The sequence below is a fragment of the Otolemur garnettii genome, unplaced genomic scaffold (assembly GCF_000181295.1).
Source record: "Otolemur garnettii isolate 467f Iridium unplaced genomic scaffold, OtoGar3 scaffold00223, whole genome shotgun sequence".
Taxonomy (NCBI): domain Eukaryota; kingdom Metazoa; phylum Chordata; class Mammalia; order Primates; family Galagidae; genus Otolemur; species Otolemur garnettii.
The window spans coordinates 687589-696083 of record NW_003852618.1 but is presented as its reverse complement, the minus strand read 5'-3'; the positions used below and the strand labels follow the sequence as shown (position 1 = coordinate 696083).

Genomic DNA, 8495 nt, shown 5'->3' with positions numbered 1-8495 from the left:
ATGGATATGAATCTTCAATAGCTGGCAATAGGCATTTAGTCTGAAGATCTGAGAATTACAGTCTTCTCCTCAGAGCTAAGGAAATCTTGGAATATGGTCTTCCTGAGGAAAAGCCAGTCATTTAACTAGAACAAAACTCCACAAAAGTGAACATTTTATTTTTTAACTTTAATTTTCGATTTTTCTGGCTATATTCCCCAGGGCTGCATCTCCTGGCACATAATAAGCACATATTAAATAATAATTGGAAATACTTTAAATGTTCAGTAAAAAGGTGGTTAAAAGAAACAGAATATATCCATGCTTTGAAATGATTTGCAGTATTTCCTTTATAAGGAAAAAGAATGAGGGTTTCACATCAAAGAGCCCATGAAATGAAGGGAAAATAGGTCAGAGAACTGTTTTTTATGATTCTATTTCTGTAAAACACAAAATACTAACGAATACATATATGCAAATGAGAGATGAAAGAATGGGAAAAAATACAAATTGTTGATGGTAACTACATTTAGAAGAGGAAGGCGGATCTTTGACATTTTATTCAGGAGTGAAAGAAAATGGTACTCAGTTTTCAGTGAGTAGACAAAGCTGTAATTAAGACAGAGATGCCATCTTGACAAATACGCCAACGCGAGTGTGAATATGCATAATCTGCAAAGGAAACGCTTGAGAACTTATTCTGTGACTTGAAAATAGGAGAGCCAAGGATCTGTGTACGATTAAAAGAGATCGCACAGTTGCGAATCAGAGAGGAGTAAGACTGGTAATAAAGTACTACAGAAAGCGTCCAGAAGAGGGCTTGGATTTAAAGCAAAGTGGGTGGACCTTATGGAGAAAGCAGGGAACATAGTCATAGCCCCCTCTCCCCACCTGCACTGTGAGACAGAGATATGTACAGTACCTCACGACTGCCAAACTGTCGCGAGGGGACAGGGAGACCAACCTCTAGAGATCTCCACGCGATTGAACGTCTTTGCCCCAAATATCGCGATACTTCCGCTTTTATTCTTTCCAGTGTTAGTCTCTGCGAGAACATTTTAAAAGTCGATTTTTTAAGTGTAGGTTGGTAGTTGCTTACGTATACTTCTGAGACGAAGTTCAATGCATTTATTCCGAAATGAAAAGGAAAAAAAAAAAAGCGATGTGTCAGAAGTGGGATTCGAACCCACGCCTCCATTTGGAGACCAGAATCCCCAGCGTAGGGAAGCAGAGCTTGAGTCTGGCGCCTTAGACCACTCGGCCATCCTGACACCCTGCGGAAGGACAGCGATTTTCACTAAAATGGAGATCGACGCGCAACGATTCTCTGACGTGTATTCAAGGAAGTGTTGACGTCGGGGTTGCTTAGCAACGGCAAGAACCCAAAGCTCCCTAAGGATTGAGAATTTAGCGGGAGCAGAAAAAATTTTCATACAGGAAACAGGATACTAGTCTCTTATGGGCCTTACAGCTGTCACCCCCATTTGAAATTAAGTGTGCAAACATTTCTTGTGTGCTCAGCCTACACAGATTTCAGGAAGGAAGGGAAAGGAAGAACGTCTTTTTGCCTTGTTCTCTGGGTCGGCTTTCCAGACTTTACTGGTCTTGATCGTGGTTAGCCTTCCCCTGGTACTAGGATTTTGTTCTTTTGAAGATGGTAAGAAACAGAACACCAAAATCCTAACAAAATAGAAAACCTTGTTCTATAGGGTAACACATTTGCCACCTCTATTTAGTTTCCTTCTGTCCTCACAAAGCCTTGCTTTAAAGTTTCTACTGGGTTCCGTAAGTGCCAGCCGGGAACTGCTAGGGAACTGCTCAGTGTAGGGCGCGGAACGCTTCTGCAGCCGCAAGGCGGTTTTGCGCAAGAACTGACCTGTCCCAGGGTCAGAGAAACTCAGGTGAGACGCTCGGCCTCCGACCTTCCTGGTCACTCTCAGGTGATCCCGATTGGAAATATCCAGGGTGTCCATTGCCAGGTCAGAGAACAGTGGCAATTTTTAAGGGGGATGGTGGGTGAGAGCCACATCCCCTTAACCCACTTTTCCAGCCGTTCCTCAGCCTTGTGCTAGTAATTTGAGTTCTGGGCCGGAAAGGCCCTTGGTTACATATTTTAATGGGGCCCTAAAACTAAGCAGTAAGAAATTATTCCTCCAACTAGAATGAGAGCCCTTCGGCGTCAGGAACATTGTGCTAAAATAACCTTTGTTGGCCAAATGCTGCCAGGACAGTGTCTGGGAAACGTGGTAGAGGCTAAATAAATGTATTTGAACTCAACCATTGTAACTACTGTAATCAGAAAGCAGAAATATAGTCTTGGGAATTTTAATTAGATTTTAGTCTTAATAGGCTATTTTTTGTACTTATTAACTTGCAAACGTTTCCTTTCTTTTCGTAATACAAAAGTTAGGTCTCTTTTCTTCATGGAGACATAATTTGCGTTCCAGTATGCCCTGTCTTTGATTTCCATAGACTTCCTTAGTTTCATGATTTTTTTTTTTTTTGACAGAGAAAATGGGTAGTGAGAAGTACAATAAACACTAATTTTCCAATTAATCAAGTTACGAAATATGTATAATTTTCTCCCATAAGCTATAGTTATGTTGGGAAGTTATCAGGAAGTGATTTCCAACACGGCAACAGTAACCCCTTAATTATTTGTATATATATTTTTCTAATTGCAAAGTACACACAAATTGTTGAAAGTACAAATTAAGTCAAAATAAAAATTATCTATACTCTAGTCAGAGGTAATTACTAACATTTCATGTATTTAGTTTTTCAAATGCTATATTTTTTCCCCAAGTCAGGTGTACTACATACTTTGTTTATTAAATAATATTATGAGCTTATGTACTTTACAAGTACTGAAGTCAAATATTATTTTGCATAAATTTTAATGATGCAGATAAACCCATTTCAAACCCATATTGTTCAATACTGGATTATTTCTAATCCTTTGTTGTCATGAGCAGTGCTTATAAAGACCCCTTTTGTGTAGACAAGTATTTTCAGACATCGTAATTATTTCCTTAAATTTCTAGAAGTGAAATCATTAGATCAAAGTTTATCCAGTTTTAAAGCTTTCTTATGCATGATGTCCAACTGCCTGTTAAAAAGATATAAAGTGATTTAGATATCCCAAATCTGACCAACAGGATTAAACAGACAATAAAAACAACAAAACATTTAATAGGTGAAAAATGGTGAGGCATTTTTAAAACAGATTTATTAGGGATGTTCAACACATTTAAAAGATGTTTATACTTCTTCATCAGTAAAGTGCTCATCAAATTTTTATTGAGGTATTCCTTTCCTTATTGATTTATATTTTACGAAAATTAAGCTCTTATAGTTTGTAAAATACCAAGAACCCAAGCAGAAATTCCCTAATCAGAATCCCATTAAGTACCTTAAACATGTGGTCTATTTTGCCATCTCATGGAAACTATGAGATATAAAAGTAATGAGGTTCCTATACCAATTTTTAAAACCAAACTGTGGCCCACATATAACATCCTTGTAATGTTGTTATGCTATACATTTATTATGCATTTCCTGGACATTTTTTGTTTCATTCTTTTTTCTTCTTTTATGGCACATTAAACACCTGCTATCTTGACTTTACCTGTTAAATAGCTTTAAGTCCATTTTAGAACAAGATGAAGTATAATTAAACATATATTTTTACTATTTACTAACAATATTTATTGTGCACAAAGGCTCCTTGGAGGCCATTCTACATTTTTTTGAAAAAATTTCCGACAAGGGTAATTTTGAAAGGTCTGGCCAATTATTTAAAGAGAGTAAGCAGAGGGACAAAAAGGAAAAAAGCTGATAGTGAAAACAGGATTTAATTTCCAACCTTGAAATCAATCTGACGTTTTACCAGAGGTTTCATAAAATCATCTAATTTTTGTGACATCATGTCCAGGATTTACTTTAGACTAAATGAGAGTGCATTTGAAATCAGATTGACCACAAATTTCCAGCTGTTGAAGTTGGGACACAATATTGGGAGTTCATTGTTATATTTTCTTTACTTTTGTGTATGCTTAATACTTACTTAGGTTTCTATGGTGAAGGGTGCAATATAGAAAAAAAGAAAATAAAATCTGCCAGGAGGCAGTAGCTCAACCTGTAATACCAGCAACTCAGGAGACTTGAGATGAGAGGATTGCTTAAGCCCCAGAGTTTCCAGGGAATTTCAGGCTGTGTTGAGCTATGCTCAAACCACTGTACTCCAGCCTGGGTGACAGAGTGAGGCCCTATCATTTTAAAATAAATAAATAAATTACTAAAAAATCACCCAGGGTCTCATCAAAAGCATCTATGATAATATTTTTTTAGTCATTTAAAAACTAAATGTAGGTTGAAAATGTGAAGTTTTTCTACACTAAAGGAAACTAATATCTGCTCGCTTTTTTTCTGTTACATTCTTCTTGTAGAATGTAACAGAATAGGATTTGGCAATCACACCCCATACAAATCCCAATTCTGTATGTGCTGTGAATGAAGAATCTGGTACATGTGTGCCAGATCAAACATCTTGGTTACATATCAAACTTCAGATGCAAAAGTAAACAAATAAATCAGACTTGAGAAATTTACATTTTCACTCCAACAAGGAAAAAGGAAATGTAACTGGAGCAATGTTCTCAAATACAACTGTTATTCACACATTTTGATACCTAAGCTACTTTAACTTCTTAGCAAAGCCAATTCTCCTTCAATTGCTTGGGTTTTCTTATTATTCTTTGCAGAGACCTTACACAGGAGGAATTTCTGGTTAAACAAACCGCAGGAATTAGTCATTTAATTACATAATTAAGTTAGGCCTGACCTTGTGGTTTATACCTGTAATTCTAGCACTCTGGGAGTCCAAGACAGGTGAGTTGCTTGAGCTCAAGTACTGGAGACCAGCCTAAGTGAAAGCAAGACCCCCATAGCCAAGTGTTGTGGGAGTCGCCTATAGTCCCAGCTACTTAGGAAGCTGAGGCAAGAGGATCACTTGAGCCCAAGAGTTTGAGGTTGCTGTGAGCTATGACACTGCAACACTCTAAAGAGGACGACAAAGTGGTACTCTGTCTCAAAACAAACAAAAATACTAATTACATAATTAAGTTAAAGCAGGACTGAGCTAGTGGGCACCAGCTTCTCAGCCTCAAGAAAAAGGGCACAGGGGGCACCTGTGGCTTAGTTGGCAAGGGTGCCAGCCACATACACCTAGGGTGGTGGGTCTGAGCCCAGCCCGGGTCTGCTAAGCAACAATGGCAACTGCAACCAAAAAAAAAAAAAAAACCCAAAATAAATAGCCAGGCATTGTGGTGGGCGCCTCCAGCTACTTGGGAGGCTAAGGCAAGAGAATCGCTTGGGCCCAAGAGTTTGAGGTTGCTGTGAGCTGTGATGCTACAGCACTCTACCTAGGGCAACAGCTTGAGACTACTCTCAGAAAAACAAAAGGAAAACGGGCACTAAAAAAAATGCAGTCAGCTCTCTCTCAGAATATTGTGCTCTAGCAGTCTCCTGCAGCATGTTTTACTTATCCTTCACTCGCCATTGATTGTGCTCCACTTCTTTTTCATATTTTCCCCTTTTAATTAACTTTTCCAGGGACAGAAGCTGTGCTCTCTTGTATTCTCAGGAATCATATTCAGCTGGAGCACCCAACTGTTGTTAGTTGTATATTTGAATCAAAGAATGTCCTTCATATGTAAAGAGGCAACTCACCCACCCACCACTGAAACATTAAAAATGCTTTGAGTTATACTTTTTTTGAGGTAAGAATCTCTGTCCTTGTGTAGAGCTGTGACATCATTGTAGCTCACAGGAACCTCAAACTCTGGGCTCAAGCAATCCTCCTCCCTTAGCATCCCAAGTTGCTGGGACTATAGGCACCCACCAAACCACCTGGCTAATTATTTTCTATTTTTTAGTAAAGACAGGGTCTCACTCTTGCTCAGGCTGGTCTCAAACTCCTGACCTTAAGCAATCCACTTACTCCTACTGCCCAGAGTGCTAGGATTACAAGCATGAGCCACTGTATTAGGCCTGAGTTTTGCTTTTAATTTACTGAGTGATGTGCAATTTCCCTCTATATTGTTTGGTCTGGATCTCAGATAACTCTTTGGTCTTGGCTCTCATTTGCATCTGCTTTCATAGTGTCTTTTAAGTGTTAATCAGTTATCACCTGAATTCTCTCATCTTCTCACTTATTTGTACATGATGGAGAGGCAGGGCCACGTTCAGTTTCTCTTTATTCTCTGACCTGTCTCTTCTGAACCTTATCTATTCTTAGGGAAGATGCTCTTCTCTGCATATGCATATGAGAATGAGAAAATACAAGAGCAGTTGAAAATACACCTTTGTGCAGGCACTGAACACGTTTTCCTGGGGGAACAGAACAATTAGGGATTTGTTAAAGTCCTGATGTATAATTAACCACTTCTCATATTCTGAAAAAAGGAACAGAGGAGCCAAAAGAGCCAAACTGCTGGGTCCATTATCTATTTAGTGACCCAATTGCTGACTCAATGAATGCAAAGACTGATTATCTTTCTGCAGATGAGCAAACTTTAAGAATCATTTACCTTCTTGAAGTTAAACGACCTACCTGTTCGTTTAACTTCATTAAAAATGGAAGGCTTGGCTTAGTGCCTGTAGCTCAGTGGTTAGGGTGCCAGCCACATTAAGAGGCTGGCGGGTTGGAACCTAGCCTGGGCCTGCTAAACAATAACAAGAATAACCCCCCCCACCCAAAATAGCCGGGCATTGTGGTGGGCACCTGTAGTCCCAACTACTTGGGAGATTGAGGCTAGAGAATCACTTAAGCCCAGAGTTTAAGGTTGCCGTGAGTTGTGATGCCACAGCACTCTACCAAGGGTGACATAGTGAGACTCTCAAAAAAATAAAAATGGCAGGCTTTTATTAAATCAAAAATTTAAATAAAAAAAACCTATACTAGATAATCAGTAACACATATCAACCTATGCCCTCTTCTATCTTATCCTCCCACACACCCCATAGGTAACCATGATCTTTTTGTTCATATTACAAAAAGGATATCATAAGGTATAGTCTTATGAAACTGTTTTGTTTTGTTGTTTTTAAGACCGAGTCTCACTATGTTGTCCGGGTTGGTCTCAGCCTCCTAAGTACCCAGCTCATTCTTCTGAAGCTTTTCTCACTCAGCACTGTTAATAAGATTTACCCTTATAGATGCATCCTCATTCAAGTCAGAAGTAGCTTTGTTGAATCCAAGAAGACTGCTTACCATTGCTCCAGCTGCTGCTTTAATAAAAGTCCAATAAAATCCTGCTCCACTAGGTCTATGGGGAATAAAATAGACCCAGTGTGAAATCCTCTAAGGTAGCCTGGAGATAGCCCCATCACTGATAACAGCAAGAACTAGGAGTCCAACCCAAGGGAACGTGTCCTTGGACTGGTACAGGGTATCCTTTTTAATGGGGCTTTATTCTTCCTCCCTTCCCCAATAGACTAAAGTGGACTGTGATTCTGAATGGGACTCTTCACCCCATTTTCCAGTTGCAAATCCTTCAGTTAGAGTAAACAGTGTTATTAGGCAGGCATCCAAGGTCAATGGACTGGCATGTCAAGGCTTCTAGTCTCTGCTCTGCCCCTCTTATGCAGAAAAGAATAATCTATATATATATTTCAGGGGCAGGATTTGATTTTTGTGGTCATGTGTTCCATCTCAGTTTGAATCCTGGCTCTGCTGCTTCCTAGCTGTGCACCTTGGATAAGTGATTTACCCTCTCTGCTTCAGTTTCCTTGTCTGTAAAATAAGGGCAATAGTACATACTTGATAAGGTTATGAGCACTGAATAAATTATTATAAATAAAGCTCTTCATAATATGTGCGAAGCATTGCTCTATGTCTTTTAGAAGTATTTATATACATGATGTCATCATATGTACTTATTTCTCAGAGTATTCAGCAAAAGCTAACCTAACCTTATGGAAGCCCTTTTCTATAGCCCCTGACTATCTTATTTCCCTTAAAACTTGATGAATAAAGAATTAGGACATGGTACCACCAACTCATGATCTTTAGCCATGGAACCCCAATGCCTGGTACAGAATTTAAGCATAGCTCATAATCTCATCTTCTGATGCCATGTTCAGCAGGGGAAATAACATTATTCAGAAAGGGCAATACCAAATTCCTAGGAAAAGAACCATTCTCTTGCCTTTTTCTTCCTCACCACATGTTAACTCCATGCCCCCCAGAGTTTGGGCTGATGGTTCTGGATTAGGAAGCAAGTCTTGGGCCCTCTGATCTATGCCAAGCATTACTGTATTATCTTACTGCCGATTACAAAATAAAAAAAAGAATGAGAAAACACTTTCATAGTAAAATTACAGGACTAGCCAATACAGAAGCTGTAGGTTATGGATGTCCAGCATTACTTTTTCAGCACCATTAGTGATATGGTACTGAGAAAGTTTTGTCACGAGTAGAAGTAAAATATTGGCCAGAATGGGATTCTGGACTC

General features: G+C 39.1%; 1 non-coding gene across 1 annotated transcript; it reads right to left on the bottom strand.

Annotated features, from left to right (window-relative positions):
- Nucleotides 1-1144: 1144 nt before the first annotated feature.
- Nucleotides 1145-1250, bottom strand: TRNAL-CAA. Its single transcript has 2 exons — nucleotides 1213-1250; nucleotides 1145-1190 (listed from the first exon to the last, which is right to left on the bottom strand). It is a non-coding gene; the product is annotated as a tRNA-Leu (tRNA).
- Nucleotides 1251-8495: the final 7245 nt, after the last annotated feature.